Below are 10,210 nucleotides of genomic sequence, written 5' to 3'. Positions count from 1 at the left end.
ATGCTTTGGCTGCCTGATGTGAAGTCGACTCATTGGAAAAGACCCTGATGCTGGGAAAGATTGAAGGCAAGAGGAGAAGGGGACAACAGAGGATCAGATGGTTGGATGGCATCACTGACTCAATGGACATGAATTTGAGCAAACTCCAGGAGATAGTGAAGGATAGGGAAGCCGGTGTGCTGCAGCCCATGGGGTTGCAAAGAGTCGGACATGACTGAGCAACTGGACAACAACAACAATAGCACAATAGATTGAATTGTGTCCCCCAAAAAGATACGATGGAATCCTAAACCCAGCACATCAGAATGTAATTTTATTTAGAGATAGGATCTTTATTTAGAAATAGGATCTTTACAGAGACAATTGAGTTAAAATGAGGTCATTAGTGTGGGCCTTTATCCAACATGCCTGTGTTCTTATGAAGAAGAGAAATCTGGACACAGGGGTGGAGATGCACAAAGGCAGACAACGTGAAGACACAGGGAGAAGACGACCATGGAGAAGCCAGCGAGAAAGGTCTCGTGGGCCCGCAGAGCCGCAGAGGGAACCGAGCCTGCCCACACCCGTGGCCTGGGACTTCCAGCCTCAGAACTGGGAGACCAGACCTTTCTGTTGTCTAAGCTGCCCAGTTTGTGGTTCTTTGTTATGGCAGCCGTAAGAAATGAATACAGGAACTTCCCTTGTGGTCCAGTGGTTAAGACGCCCCCTTCAATGCAAGGGCTCAATCCGTGAGTTCGATCCTGGTCGGGGAGCTTAGATCCCGCGTGCCTCGTGGCCAAAAAACAAACAAACAAACAAACAAAAAATCCCATCAAGACATAAAACAGGAGCAATATTGTAACAGATTCAGGAAAGACTTTAAAAATGGTCCACATTAAAAAAAAAAAATCTTAAGGAAACCAGCACATATGGTAATTATCATTGTGATCTTGATTTGCATTTCACTGACGACTAAGGATGCAGAGCATCGTTTCATGTGCTTATTAGCCATTTGTTTGTCTTCTTTTCATTTTTAAAATCTCCAGTGCATAGCATAGTATCTGATATGCTCAGGAAAGGTATTTTGATTTATGGACAGACAGAAACTCCTGGTCTTGAGTCTCCCAGCTGCCTTCACGTGCACGTGGTACCTGAGAAAGTTACAGAAGTCCTATCCAGCGGTTTCTCAGTGTGCAGAGACAGAACTCCTCATGCAGCCAGTGCGCTTGGCTCCCAAACTTCCCTCTGATGTGTTTATCACTTGCCTCTTATCCTCAGGGTGACCCTGAAATAGATTGCCCCAACCAGGGCACTTTGGGTAGATATATTAGGATAACTGATGACCCTGGGATGGTCCCAACACACCATATATGAGGTCAGCCTGGACAGCACACTTGGGCTATCCTGGCTGTCCGTCCAACCTTAACGCCGAGCTCTTTGCCTGCACAGGGCCTTTGCATACACCATGTCTTCTGCCTGGAGGCCCCTTCGCTGCTCCACTCCCACCCGGCTCTTTGCCGACCCTCAGGTCTTAGCTTCAACCTCTTCTTTTCAAGAGGTCCTCACTGACCTCTTCCTGGCTGAGACCCACCTGTCATCCTCTCATGACTTCATGGCACTGATCACAGTGTATGATTATAAGTTCATTTGCTTGTATGCTTTTTGTCTGCCTAGACTGTCAGGATTTCCCTTTTATTTGGAGGGGAAAAAATAGAACAAACGTATTGCATGGTGCCTGTCAAAAGCGAGACAATGAATAAATGGCTGTTGAAGGCTGCTGCTGCTAAGTCGCTTCAGTTGTGTCTGACTCTGTGCAACCCCATAGACGGCAGCCCACCAGGCTCCCCCATCCCTGGGATTCTCTAGGCAAGAACACTGGAGTGGGTTGCCATTTCCTTCTCCAGTGCATGAAAGTGAAAAGTGAAAGTGAAGTCTCTCAGTCCTGTCGGACTCTTTGAGACCCCATGGACTGTAGCCTACCAGGCTCTTCTGTCCTTGGGATTTTCCAGGTATGAGTATTGGAGTGGGGTGCCATTGCCTTCTCCAGCTGTTGAATGAATGAGCCATTAAGGTAAGAAAGACTCTGTCATGTGACTCTACAAAGGACAGCTGGGAAATAATAAAAACTTGACTGAAAGAGACAAGTTCTGTGAAGAGCGAAGTAACAAGTTGGAAAACACTAAACCAATGAGGAACATTTGTCTCTTAACCTACTCTTTAACCAGAGCATTTTCTGGAATCATTGTGAACACTGATCATTTCTCTCTAACAGCTATTATGAAGGGACTTCCCTGGTGGTCCAGTAGTTGAGTCTGCATTTCCACTGCAGGGAGAGGAGCTCTATCCCTGGTCAGGGAGCTTAAAAGATTCTGCATGCCGCTCCCAGTGCAGCCAAAATAGCCATTATGAAAATGGCCTCTTTCCTGTAGCCACACACTCACCCATCAGCCTATCCACCTACCATGACCCAGCCATCATTCCAACCAACATCCATCCATCCATCCATGCACCATTTCCCTGCCATGTAACCATACCCCACCCCTGCATCCCCTTCATCTACCTCTCACCTTGCGTCACCTGTTTCCTCCCTACCAACCTACCCTGGTCCCTGTCCCTGGTACTTGGCTTGGACATGTTGGCTCTGAACACATCACTCGAGCACAAACAGTAGTTTGCTTAGGTCCTCGGTGCCCATTTGAGGCATCCAAAGATGAAGGTTACCTGCATTCAAAACAATGAAAAGAGGGACTTCCCTGGTGGTCCAGTGGTTTGGAATCCGCCTTCCAATGCAGGGGACACAGGTTCGATCCCTGGTCAGGGAACAAGATCCCGCAAGCTGTGGAGCAGCTAAGCCCACACACCACAACTAGAGAAGAATCTCTTGAGCTACAACTGGAGGGAATTATGCACCACCACGAAGAGCCCACACGTTACAAGGGGAGATGCCACATACAACAACTAAGACTCGACACGGCCAGAAAAAAAAATCGTATATTAACACATATGTGTAGAATCTAGAAAAATAGTACCGGTGAACCTATTTACAGGGAAGAAATGGAGATACAGACGTAGAGAAGGGACTTGTGGACAGAGGAGGGGAAGGAGAGGGTCAGAGGAATTGAGGAAGCTATGTTGGCACATATAGACGATCACGTGTGAACCAGACAGCTAGTGGGGAGCCGCTGTATCACACGAGGAGCCCAGCCTGTCGCTCTGGGAAGACTTGGTTGGGGGAGGACAGGGGAGGAGGCTCAAGAGGGAAGGCATATATGATCGTGAGAGAGTCACCCTGTTGCTCAGTAGGAGCCAACACAACGTTGTAAAGCAATTCCACCAGTTCGGTTCAGTTCAGTCACTCAGTCGTGTCTGACTCTTCGCGATCCCAAGAACCACAGCACACCAAGCCTCCCTGTCCATCACCAACTCCTGGAGTCCACCCAAACTCATGTCCATCGAGTCGGTGATGCCATCCAAACAACCCATCCTCTGTCATCCCCTTCTCCTCCCGCCTTCCATGTTTCCTAGCATCAGGGTGTTTTCTAATGAGCCAGTAAAACATTATCCTCCAATTAGAAAAAAAGAAATCATGAGGAGACTCCTGGGGTTTCCCCCCAGACCACGCCGGTTTGGGGGTACAGAAAGGCCGAGGCCCAGCAACAGGTTTGGGTCCTTTGAAGGTCAGCCTGCGGGTCTGTCTGGACCCAGTGATTCTGTTCTTGCCCTTCTCCCACCAGAGGGAGAGATGCCGCGAGTCTTAGGGGCCCTTGGAGGGGCTCCCTGCACGCCCACCACTCTCCCTTTCTTCCCTGTCTCCTGAGAACGCAGGAAGTGTTGGCAGTCAGAGAACGCAGAGTGGGCTGGGGCTTTGGGGCTGCTCTGTCTGCGCCCTCAGTTACAGAGGAGGAAACCCGGGCATATCAAGGTCCCCTGCGTGGGGAGCTGCTCTTACCAGCGTCCAGCCTGAGACTTGGGGCGAGGGGCCTGCCAGGCAGAAGAACAAGCTCAGAGGAGGCCCAGTTCTCTTGCCTGTGGGGGCTTCCCTTTGCCTGATGCAACATCCGAGCCTGAGACAGCACCTGCCAATGTGCCCTGCAGCTGGGAGCAAACAGACTTATTATTATTATTATTATTTGTAGCTTTAAGGAGGGCCAGGAGAACGACGCCTGTTAAATAAATCACATGGATGCCATCTGGGGTTTTAACTTGCATGGCCATACCTTATCCCTAAGATAGCCGCTTCTGGAAGCGTCCAGATCAAACGGAAGCCAAAGCCTTGGTTCAGGAGAGAGAGGTTTCCAAGAATTAGGCAGGTGGTGGGAGGCCCCACAAGCCCCCGTCATCAGGAGTCGTATATAACCGGGCGCTCCCCTCCCCGCGGGCTCTCAGCGTATCACTAACACCTTCTAGGCTGTTCTGCTGAGACCCGCGTCCGCGTCGGAGCGTCCTGCTGAGCCCCGGGGCTGCTGAATGCTATTCCTCTTGCCAGACAGACTCAGGCTCTTTCCCAGATTCCAAAACACACCTCCAAAGAGAGATGCTTTATCGACTCCTTGGTAAGTACATTTCCTGCCCGGAGAGCTCAACATGTCCCCCATATCCTGCTACGAAGTCAACCTTTCACAGACTTATTTATTTAGCCCATTTAGAAAAAAGAAAATGTACCTTTGGAGATAAAAAGTGGAGTAAAGAGAGGAAATTACTGTGGAAATGCAAAAAACCAAAAGGCGGTGACCAGCGTGTGTTAAAAAAGTCAATAAAATGCCTAGTTGAAAGGTTCTTTTTTTTTGGTTCCCTTGTAACGAGTCCAGCGGAATGAGCCCCTCTCGGTGGTGCTATGCTCAGGGGAGAAAGTGTTTTTACAAGTGGGCCCCATTTGCAATGACATTCTGAAACACGAAACACTGAGGCCACCTCCCGGGGCGCCTGGAGATGCATATTTATGAGCTTCATAACCAGTTACAGTCGGGATTTCTCCTGTGTACGTCGGTTGTTGGCTCCCTATTTTCCAACCTGGGGATCAGAGAAGGTGTCAACTGCTGGATGCTCAGACAGCTCTCAGATTTATTAGTTTTCCTTTTTTCCTTAAAAAAAATCACTCTGCGACAGACCAACATTCAAGATGAAGGGAACAGGAGAGGATCCTATGGTTTACTGAGGACATTGACTAGTCTGTTTGTAGCTAATTTCCTTTTTTTTTTTTTTTCCGGCTGCACCAGGCAGCTTACAGGACCTTAGTTCACTGACCAGGGATCAAACCTGGGCCCCCTGCAGTAGCAGTGCAGAGTCCTAACCACTGGACCACCAGGAAATTCCCTAATTTCCAATGTAGGAGGACAAAGAAGCTGGACCTGGAATGCAGAAACAGAAGGATGGCTAACATCAAGTTTCTGGACAAACGGTAACTAATCAACTAAACTTAAATTGTCACTTTAAAAAGGCACCTTACCATATATACTTGGTATCAGATAGTTGAAAGATTTAAACCCCAAAAAAACTACATCATGTATGTCACTTTGTGGTCATAAAGTGGCTGCATACCACCAGTGTCACATCTGTGTCCCAGGCATTGATAAAAAAGATGCTACAGATGGCTTTCCAGAAGCCTTAGCAACTCCCACTTGTATTTAATAGGCCCAAAACTAGATGTAAGAGAGCCTTGGAAATATATGTGTTTATCTGGGTACATTGCTCATTGTTGTGTTAGTCACCCAGTCGTGTCTGACTCTTTGTGACCCCGTGGACTGTAGGCTGCCAGGCTCCTCTGTCCATGGAATTCTCCAGGCAAGAATACTGGAGTGGGTAGCCATTTCCTTCTCTAGGGGATCTTCCCGACCCAGGGATTGAAACTGGGTTTCCCGAATTGCAGGCAGATTCTTTACTTTCTGAGCCACCAGGGAAGCCCAGGGCTACCCCTAAGAAAACTGGGGTTCTGTTGGTAAGAAGAAACGGTAGAAAGGATAACAGGTACACAACTAGTAGCGTCTCTCCAGTGTCTTACTGCCTAACTGTTATAAAGAAGATGAAAATACGAACGACACTAGGTTTAGGACTGAGAGGCCACTGATACCGTGGATTGGTTTGGGAAGAAAGCCTGGCTTCTCTTTCAGCCGCGTTGCTGGAGACGCTGGGAGACTTGTGAGTGGGGAAATGGAGGGGGCTGTGGAATAGTCAGATCTGGCACTCTGGAAGAGCAGCATGTGAATGGAATTTTAAAATCAGGGACTGAACGAACTCACCAGTCAAGGAAGAGAAAAATGCCAAGGACGGAGAGCTGGGTCTGGAAGGGAAGAAGGGCAAAGAGACCGCAGTAGAGCAGGCGGCGAGCGGGAGGAGGGCCTGGCGACCACGTGTCCTCGGGTCTAAGGAAGAGACTTCCGGGAGGACAGGGTGGTTCCCATGTGACCATAACGAGTAAGGTTAAGGACAGAAAAACTGGCTAGTGGTTTTTGCAAAGTAAAGGCCATCTGTGACCTTGGGGAGAGTTTGGTTTTTTATTTATTTTTGGCTATGCTGGATCTTCATTGTGGCTCAGAGGGTAAGGAGTCTGCCGGCAATGCAGGAGACCCGGGTTCGATCCCTGGGTAGGGAAGATTCCCCTGGGGAAGGAAATGGCAACCCACTCCAGTACTCTCGCCTGGAAGATCCCATGGACGGAGGAGCCTGGCGGGCTACATTCCATGGGGTCCTCATTGCTGGGCATGGGCTTTCCCTAGCTATGGCGAGCAGGGGCTACTCTTGAGGTGGGGTGCTCGGGCGTCTCTTGTTGTGAAGCACCAGCTCCAGGGCACGTGGGGCTTTAGTAGTTGCAACATGTGAACTCAGTCATTGCAGCTTCTGGCCCATAGAGCACAGGCTCAGTAGTCGTGGTACATAGGCTTAGTTGCTCTGCAACTAACATGTGGGATCTTCCCAGGCCAGGGATTGAACCCATGTCCCCTGCATTGGCAGGCGGATTCTTGACCACCAAGCCACCAGGGAAGCCTGAGAAGAGTTTTTAATAGGTGCTTAGTGGTCTTAGCATGGTTTAGTTAATCATTTCCCCCATTAGGCGCCCCTGAGTCATCTTTTCACTTTTTTCCTTTTCTTTTTTTGGTAGTGAAGAAGACAAGAGCTTCTCAGATGGCTCAGAGGTAAAAGAATTCGCCTGCCAATGCAGGAGACACGCGTTCTATCCCTGGGTCGATCCTCTGGAGTAGGAAATAGCAACCCACTCCAGCCATTCTTGCCTGCAAAATGCTACACAAGTGAAGACAAATGCTACAAGGAATATCTTGTGCAGCTATTTTAGCTTCCATGTGAAAGTATTCCTTCTGGATAAGGCCAAGAAACCACCGAGTCAAAAGATATGCATCTGTCAAAGGGTGATCTGTATTGTCAAATGCCTATGAAGTGGTCATACCGATCCACACTCCCACCAACCATGTGTGTGTCAGTTTAACACACAGTGAAATCTTTGGGAAGCTGGTAGTTAAAAAACACTTTGCTTTTATTTGGAATTCCCATTAATTTTTAAAAATTTGTTACAATATTGTTTGTTTTATGCTTTGGTTTTTTGGCCATGAGGCATGTGGGATTTTAGCTCCCTGACAAGTGATCAAACCAGGATCCTCTGCATTGGAAGGCAAAGTCTTAACCACTAGACCATGAGGGAGTCACCCATTAATTTTTTTTAATTGGCTGTTTTTATGCCCATCTTTCCCCCATTTTTCTTTTTCGCTTTTTTTCTTATCAATTTATCAGAGTGCCTTTATATATGTATTATTTTTTTTTCCTAGTTTGTCTTGATTTTTTATGTGTAATTTTTGCTAGCTTTAAATTCTACACTGTATATAGTTAAGTTTGCTTTTTCTCTTTCTGCTTAGAAAAGCCTTTGTCACCCCAAGACTATAAAAATGTTCACTCTTTCTCTTCTAGGTTTGTCATTTATTTTTAAGAGTGAATCTTTGATCTCTATGAGATTTATTTTATTTCGGTGTCAGAAGTGAAGTTGAAAGTTAAGCTTTATTTTCCAAAGTTGGCCAGGCACTTCAACACCTTTCCTCGAGTAATTTATCTTTCCCCAATTAGTTTGAAGTCACTTTTTTTTTTAAAATTTCATACATTTCCATATGTCCATAAATCTCTTTCTCTATTCTTTTTTGCCCCATAAATCTACCTAGGGACATGTCTACTGATACTGTTTTAATAACTGCAGCTTTATGTATCAGTTAGGGTGTGCTTCTGTTGCCAGTGATGGAAAGATCCATCTCAAACTGATTTTTGCATGTTGATTTTGTATCCTATAACTTTATTAAAATCATTGATTACTTTCAATGGCTTTTTTTTGGCTGACTCTTGGGATTTTCTGTATACAGAATCTGATCATCTGCAAACTACAATTTTATTTCTTCCTTCCTGATTTTTTTTGATCTTGTCTAATTGCTCTAGGTAGGCCTTCCAACACTGTGTCAAGTAAGAGTGGTGAGACCAAATGAGCAGAGATTAAACCAGAAACCAAAAATCTGCCAACACGGAGAATCTCAGGCCCAGATGGTTTCACAGACGAATTCTATCAAACATCAAAGAGGAATTAATGCAGGTCATTCTTAAACACTTCCAAAAAATTGAAGAGGAAGTACATCCAAACTTTTTCCACAAGGCCAGCACTGCCCTGATAAACCAGATAAGGACATCCCAAGAGAAAAACTATAGACCAATATTCATGATGGATGTAGATACAAAAATTCTCAACAAAATATCTGCAGACCGAATTCAGGAACACATAGAAAAGATAATACACCGTGACCCAAGGGGATTCATCCCTGTGGTGCCATGGATGCAAATCAATACACATAACACCTCACACTAAGAAAATGAAAGATAAAAATCACACAACTATCTCAGAAGATGCAGAAAAAGCATTTGACAGAATACCTCTTTTCATATACAAATCTTCAGTAGACTGGCTACAGAAGCAACATAACGTTAACATAATAAAGGCTGCATACGACAAACCCACAAGGAACATTATACTCGGTGTAGAAAAACGGAAAGCTTCTCCTCTACGATGAGGAACGAGAGAGGGATGCTCATACTTAAATTTCTCCTTTGTGTGTTTGTTTTGGCTGCTTGTGGGACCTTAGTTCTTCCACCAGGGATCGAACTTGGGCATCCTCTCCCACCCCGCACAGTGAGCATGCCAAGTCCTAACCACTGGACCGCCAGGGGGTTCCCACAACATTTCCCCCTTGGAAGCTGACTGTGCATTCATTTCTGTTTGCAGCGGCTCAGAGGGAAACCTCAAGGCTAAAGAAGGTGAGCTCACATCTTGTTTTGCTTGCCATCCTGTTGGCATCACCTTGCAGGGCCCTCAAGGGCCCTGGCGTTGGTGCCATTCTGCACCCCCCGAGCCAGCCCCCCGCAACCCTCAGAGGTCCTAGCTCTGCAGAGCTGTGCTTTGAGCTTCCAGACCTTTCAGCTCTTCCCTTGCTTCCAAGCACCGCAGAGCTCAGCTGCTTCCTGCAGTTACTTTCTTTGTATTAACTCACTGTCCCCACACTGGTTTCCTGTGACTCTGGTAACAAATGGTCACAAACTTAGTGGCTTAAAACAACACAAAATAGGGACTTCCCTGGGAGTCCAGTGGTTAAGGTTCCATGCTTTCAATGCAGGGGTACGGGTTTGATCCTTGGTCGGAGAAAGGAGGACATCAAGGCAGTATATTGTCTGCTTATTAAACTTATATGCAGAGTACATCATGAGAAATGCTGGGCTGGATGAATCACAAACTGGAATCAAGATTGCAGGGAGAAATACCGACAACCTCAGATATGCAGATGATACCACTTTAATGGCAGAAAGTGAAGAGGAATTAAAGAGCCTCTTGATGAGGGTGAAAGGGGAGAGTGAAAAAGCTGGCTTAAAACTCAACATTCAGAAAACTAAGATCATGGCATTCAGTCCCATCACTTCATGGCAAATAGATGGGGAAAAAGCAGAAACGGTGACAGACTTTTATTTTCTTGGGCTCTAAAATCACTGCAGATGGTGACTGCAGCCATGAAATTAAAAGACACTTGCTCCTTGAAAGGAAAGCTATGACACACCTAGACAGCATAGTCATCATTTTACTGACAAAGGTCTGTCTAGTCAAAGCTATGGTTTTTCCAGTAGTCACATATGGATCTGAGAGTTGGACCATAATGAAGGTTGAGCACCAAAGAACTGATGCTTTCAAACTGTGGTGCTGGAG

General features: G+C 46.5%; 1 non-coding gene across 1 annotated transcript; it reads right to left on the bottom strand.

Annotated features, from left to right (window-relative positions):
* Positions 1-5,214: 5,214 nt before the first annotated feature.
* TRNAS-GCU (transfer RNA serine (anticodon GCU)) lies at positions 5,215-5,286 on the bottom strand. Its single transcript has one exon. It is a non-coding gene; the product is annotated as a tRNA-Ser (tRNA).
* Between the last annotated feature and the right edge of the window lie 4,924 nt (positions 5,287-10,210).

Source organism: Dama dama, chromosome 19, assembly GCF_033118175.1.
Source record: "Dama dama isolate Ldn47 chromosome 19, ASM3311817v1, whole genome shotgun sequence".
Classification (NCBI taxonomy): domain Eukaryota; kingdom Metazoa; phylum Chordata; class Mammalia; order Artiodactyla; family Cervidae; genus Dama; species Dama dama.
The sequence above is the reverse complement of the archived record's forward strand: the minus strand, read 5'-3'. Positions and strand labels throughout refer to the sequence as shown.